The sequence below is a fragment of the Macaca nemestrina genome, chromosome 1 (assembly GCF_043159975.1).
Source record: "Macaca nemestrina isolate mMacNem1 chromosome 1, mMacNem.hap1, whole genome shotgun sequence".
Classification (NCBI taxonomy): domain Eukaryota; kingdom Metazoa; phylum Chordata; class Mammalia; order Primates; family Cercopithecidae; genus Macaca; species Macaca nemestrina.
In genome coordinates this window covers 96866785-96872974 of record NC_092125.1, presented here as the reverse complement: position 1 = coordinate 96872974, position 6190 = coordinate 96866785, and the positions used below count along the sequence as shown (strand labels likewise).

General features: G+C 50.2%; 1 pseudogene; it reads left to right on the top strand.

Moving 5' to 3' along the window:
* The first annotated feature begins 1771 nt into the window (after window positions 1-1771).
* On the top strand, window positions 1772-1890 carry LOC112429548 (5S ribosomal RNA; annotated as a pseudogene).
* Window positions 1891-6190: the final 4300 nt, after the last annotated feature.

Here is a 6190-nt window from a genome sequence, read left to right as displayed (position 1 = left end):
CTGCCGGCATCTACAGCCATACCACCCTGAAACGTGCCCAATCTTGTCTGATCTTGGAAGCTTAGCAGGGGTCCGGGCCCCTTTAGTGCTTGGATGGGAGACCGCCTGGGACCAGGTGCTGTAGCCTTTTTTTGCTTCTTTCTTGTCTTTCTTTTTTACCTTCCTTTCTTTCCTTCTCTCTTTCTTCTTTCTTCCTTTCTTTTTCTTTCTTTCCCTCTTTCTTTCTTCCTTTCTGTCTTTCTCACTTTCCTTCTTCTTTCTCTCTTCCTTTTCATTCTTCTCGCTCTTTCTGTCTTTCTTTTTCTTCTTTTTCTTTCTCTCTTTTTCCTTTCTTTTCTTTAATTCTTGCTTTCTTTCTTTTCTTTCTTTCCTCTCTCACTTTCTTTCTTTTCTTTCTCTCTTTCTTTCTTATTTCTTTCTTTCTCCCCTTTCTTTCTTTCCTTTTATCTTTCTTTCTTTCTGACTTCTTTCATCCCTTCCTTCTTTCTCTCTTTCTTTTCTTCTTTCTTCTTTCTTTCCTTCTATCTTCCTTTTCTTTCTTTCTCTCCCTTCCTCCTTCCTTCCTTTCCCTCCCTCCCTCCCTCCCTCCCTCCCTCCCTCCCTCCCTTCCTTCCTTCCTTCCTTCCTTCCTTCCTTCCTTCCTTCCTTCCTTCCTTCCTTCCTCCTTCTTCCTTTCTTTCTTTCTTTCTTTCTTTCTTTTCTTCTTTCTTTCTTTCTTTCTTTCTTTCTTCTTTCTTTCTTTCTTTCTTTTCTTTCTTTCATTTTTCTTTCTATCTTTCCTTCTTTCTTTCTTCCTCCTTTCTTTCCTTCTTCTTCTTTCTTTCTTTACTTTCTTTCTTTTTCTTCCAGATTGAGTCTCGCTCTACCACCCATGCTGGTGTGCAGTGACGTGATCTTGGCTCACTAAAACTTGGCCTCGCTGGTGCTCGCCATTCTCCTGTCTCAGCCTCCCAAGCACCTGGGACTACAGGTGCCCCCCACCACACCTGGCTCATGTTTTGTAGTTTTAGTAGAGATGGGGTTTCACCGTATTAGCCAGGTTTGTCTAGATCTCCTGAACTCATGAATCCACCCACCTCGGCATCCCAAATTCTTGGATTATAAGCGTTATTCACCACGAACGGCTTCACTGTAGGCTTTTGTGGCTTCTCCCCTCCTCCCTTCCCCTACTGGTCGCCATGATTCTCAAACGTTCCCTGACTCTGCTCTCCCATCATCGCGCCCTACACCCCTGCCACATCCGTGGACATCCTTCTGGTTGCGCCACGAAAGCACCACCGAGGAGCAGCATTCCACCACTTATGCCTTGCCGTCACCCTGCCAGGAGCCAGGCTCCAGCCTGGGAGGGCAGGGGGCCAGACCTCAAAGGCACAGGCGCTGGTGTTGGCATTGTGAGAAAAAGGCAAGGCGCTACTGGGCTGCCTGTTCGCCCTTGGCCAGCCCTGATGACTGTGGCTGGGTGGGGCAAGAGGGGGCCTCGCAGGAGCTCCTGAGCAGCCAGGGATCCAAAAGAATACCTCCGTGACAGGGTGGAGTACCAGACGGTGTCCCAGGATCATGGACCCTGGACCCTTACACCTCAGAGTGCTCCCTGTTATGAGCGGGCCTGACGTGGTGGAAGCTCAGGAGCTCGGGAACTGGTGGAAGGCCACCGGCAATAACCTCGTGGGTCCTGATACAAGCCCATCAGGCCTGGGATGGTGATGCCAGTTGGGAAGCCAGTGGGCATGGCTGGGCTGGGGCTCTTGGGCAGCCAGGCACCTCTGCTGGTATCTACAGCCATACCACCCTGAATGTGCCCGATCTCGTCTGTTCTTGGAAGCTAAGCAGTGTCCAGCCTGGCTAATACTTGCATGGGAGACCGCCTGGGAATACCAGGTGCTGTAGGTTTTTGGTTTTCTTACTTGTCTTTCTTTTTTACCTTCCTTTCTTCCCTTCTCTCTTCTCTACTTTCTTTTTCTCTTTCTTTCTTTTCTTTCTTTTTCTCTTTCTTCTTTCTTTCTTTCTTTCTTTCTTTCTTCTTTCTTTCTTTCTTTCTTTCTTTCTTTCTTTCTTTCTCTTCTCTCTTCTTTCTTTCTTCTGTCTTTCTTTCTTTCTTTTCTCTCTTTTCTTCACTTACTCTCTCTTTCTTTGTGTTTTTCTTTCTTGATTTATTTCCGTCTTTCTTTCTTTTCTTTCTCTCTTTCTTCTTTCTTTCTCTCTATTCTTTCCTTTTTCTTTCTTTTTTCTTTTTTCTCCTTCTCTCTCTTTTTCTTTCTGTTTTTCTTTCTTTCTTTGTTTCCATCTTTCCTTTTCTTTGCTTCTCTCTTTCTTTTCTCTTTCTTTGCTTCTTTCTTTCTTTTCTCTCTTTCTCTCTCTTTTCTTTCTTTTCTTTCTCTCTTTCTTTCCTTCCTTCTTCTTTATTTCTTCTTTCATTGTTTTCTTTCTTTTTTCTTTCTGTCTCTTTCTTTCTTAATTCTTTCTTTCTCTCTCTCTCTTTCTCTCTTTCTCTCTCTCTCTCCCTCCTTCCTTCCTTCCTTCCTTCCTTCCTTCCTTCCTTCCTTCCTTCCTTCCTTCCTTCCTTCCTTCCTTCCTTCCTTCCTTCTTCCTTCCTTCCTTCTTTCTTTCTTTCTTTCTTTCTTTCTTTCTTTCTTTCTTTCTTTCTTTCTTTTCTTCTCTTTCTTTCTTTCTTTCTTTCTTTCTTTCTTTCTTTCTTTCTTCTTTCTTTCTTTTCTTCCAGAGGGGGTCTCGCTCTGTCACCCAGGTTGGAGTGCAGTGACGTGATCTCGGGTCACTTCAAGCTCCACCTCCTGGGTAAATACCATTCTCTTGCCTCAGTCTTCCTGGCAGCTGGAATACATGTGCCTACCACCACGCCCAACTCATATTTTGTAGTTTTAGTGGAGACGGGGTTTCACCATGTAAGCCAGGCTGGTCTGGATCTCCTAACCTCGTGATCCACATGCCTCGGCCTCCCAATGTGATGGGATTACATTTGTGATCCACCCCCCCCGGCTGCAGTAAACTTTTGTGGCTTCCCCCTTCCCTCGTTTCCTTCTACTATTGCCATGCTTTCCAACCTCCCCTGACTCCACTCCCCCTTTATCATGCCCCTACACCCCCGACGCACCTGGGGAACTCCCTCTGGTGGTGCACCACCAAATTATCATAGGGCGGCAGCATTCCACCACTTCTGCCTAGCCGCCACCCCACCAGGAGACCAGCTCCAGCCTGGGACGACAGGGGGCCAGACCCCAAAGGCGCAGGTCTGGGTGTTCATGTTGGGAGAATAAGTCCATGCACCACTGGACTACCTGTTCACCCTTGGCCAGCCCTGACGGCTATTGCTGTGTGGGGCAAGAGCGGGCCTTGCAGGAGCTCCTGAGCCACCAGAGATCCAAAAGAATACCTCTGCAACAGGACAGAGGACCGGACGGTGTCCTAGGATCATGGGCCCTGGGCCCTGACGCCTGGGAGCACTCCCTGTTCCAAGCGGGCCTGACATGGTGGAAGCTCAGCAGCTCAGGATCGGGGTGAGGCTGAGAGTGAGTGGCCTGGGGGACCCGATCCGAGCCTGGCAGCCCTGGGCTGGCAGTTCCGGCTGGAAGCAGGTGGGCATGCCTGCACCAGGCTCTTGGGGAACCCAGGTGCCTCTGCCCACGTCTACGACCATACAACTCTGAACGCGTCTGATCTTGGAAACTAAACAGGTGGGTCTGCTTAGTACTTGGATGGGAGACCCCATGGGAATACCAGGTGCTGTAGGCTTTTTTGCTTTCTTTCTTGTCTTTCTTTCTTTTCTACCTTCCTTTCTTTTCTTCTCTCTCTCTCTTCTTTTTCTTTCTTTTCTTTCTTTCTCTGTTTCTTTCCTTCTTTCATTCTTTTCTCTTTCTTTCCTGCTTTCTTTCTTTCTCTCTCTATCATTCTTTCTTTCTTTGCTTCCTTCTTTCTTCCTTTTTCTTTCTCTTTCTTTCTTTATTTCTTCCTTCCTTCTTTCCTTTTTGTCTTTCTCTCTTTCTCTCTTTCTTTCTTTCTTTTTCTCTCTCTCTCTCTCCTTTCTTTCTTTCTTTCTTTCTTTCTTTCTTTCTTTCTTTCTTTCTTTCTTTCTTTCTTTCTTTCTTTCTTTCTTTCTTTCTTTCTTTCTTTCTTTCTTTCTTTCTTCTTTCTCTTGACAGTGTGTCACTGTGTCACCCAGGTTGGAGTGCAGTGGCACGACCTCAGCTCACTGCAATCTCTGACTCCTGAGTTCTCACCATTCTCCTGCCTCAGTTTCCCAAGTAGCTGGGACTACAGGCGCTTGCCACCACACCCAGCTTATGTTTTGTAGTTTCAGTAGAGATGGGGTTTCACTGTGTTAGCCACGCTGGTCTGGATCTCCTGACCTTGTGATCCACCCGCCTCGGCCTCCCAAAGTGCTGGAATTATAGGTGTGATCCACCATGCCTGGCCTGCTGTAGGCTTTTGTGGCTTCCCCCCTCCCCCCTTCCCCCTACTGTCACCACGCTTCCCAACTTCCCCTGACTCTGCTCCCCCTTTATTGCCAGCCTACACACCCACCACAGCCTGGGACCTCCTCCTGGGGATCCGTCACCAAACCATCACCAGGCTGCAGGACTCCACCGCTTCCGCTTTGCTGCCACTCTGCTGGGAGCCCCACTCCAGCCCAGGAGGGCAGCGGGCCGGATCCCAAAGGCGCAGGCGTGAGTTCCCTGCTGTTCGCAGTGCCTTCCCACTCCTGGAATGCGCAAGTGATTCAATCCACTCATCAGACCCCGCTGCAACATTCCAAACGAGTTAAATGGGTTGGCAGGGGCAGTGGGTGCCACACACACCAGTCGAGACCTCTGCTCCGAAACGCAGGGCCTACTTTATCTGGGGGAAGGACATTGCTATGTCAGTCACCAGGAGAACAGTCCCTGTGCACACGGATTCCCATTGCCACCAACCTCGTGTAAACTAAAATCCCAAGGACTTGAGGGCCCCGTGGGCATGCCCTATGCCACGGCTCCTGCCTAATGGGTGGGGGCACTTTGGAAATCAAGGGGCCCTCCACACCGTGCCAAGAGCACAGGGAGGTGCCAAAAAAGGACAGAGCCCACGAAACCCACGTCCAAAGAAACAATTAATCAAAGAAAAAACCAGTCTCAGTGCTCCATTACTCCTCTCACATAGACGGCCTGGCCACACTGTTCTGGTCCAGAACAAGCACCCTCCACCCTATCCCGGCCTGCTCAAAAGGGCCCTGGCTAACGGAGCATGACGCTCCCTCTCCAAGGCTCTATTGCTCTCGCTCTCTTTCTCCCTCCCCCTCTCTCTTCCTGGTTTGACCCTGCAACTCGGCCTACTTCTGACGCATTCCCTCTGTCTCTGTCTCTTTCTCTGTCCCGCTCTATTTCTCTGCCTCTCTGTCTCTTTCCTTCTCTCTTTCTCTGCCTCTCTGTCTCTTTCCCTCTCCTCCTCCCCTGTCTCTTTCAATGGCTGTCTCTCTCCCTCCCTCAGTTTCAATATCTCCATCCATCTCTTCCTTGTTCTCCTTCAAGCCGGTTCTGTGTGCGTGCATATGTGTGTGTGTGTGTCTGTGTGTGTGCGCATGTGCATTTGTGGGTTCCCACACATGAGCCCTTGGGTGTGTCTCTGTGTGGGGCAGTGGATTTGCTCCTGGTGGTGGTGGGGTGTGTCTGGGTTTCTCTCAGCCCCTCTGGCCGGGTATCAAGATGCCAGCTCAAGTGCCAACCTGGGGCAAAGCAGGGCCATCCCCCATACCCAACCCCCCACACCCTCTTGCCCACTGGCACGGTCCCGGTGAGGACAAGCGACCATTGTGCTGGTATTGTGAGAAAAAGGCCACATGCACCTGGGCTGGTTCTTTGTCCTTGGCCAGCTCTGACGACTCTGGGTGGGTTGGGCAAGAGGAGGCCTCTCAGGAGCTTCTCAGAGGCCAGGAATCCAAAAGAATGCTTCCGTGACAGGGCGGAGTGCCGGACGGTGTCAAAAGATCATGGGCCCTGGGCCCTGATGCCTCTGAGCACTCCCTCTTCCTAGCAGGCCTGACATGGTGGAAGCTCGGCAGCTTGGGAGCCGGGGGAACACCACGGGCAGGCTGCTCGGTGGTCCTGATCCGAGTTCTGTGGCACCAGGCTGGCAGTGCCCACTGGAAGCCGGCGGGCATGGCTGGGCTGGGCTCTTGGGGCAACCAGGTGCCTCAGCCGGC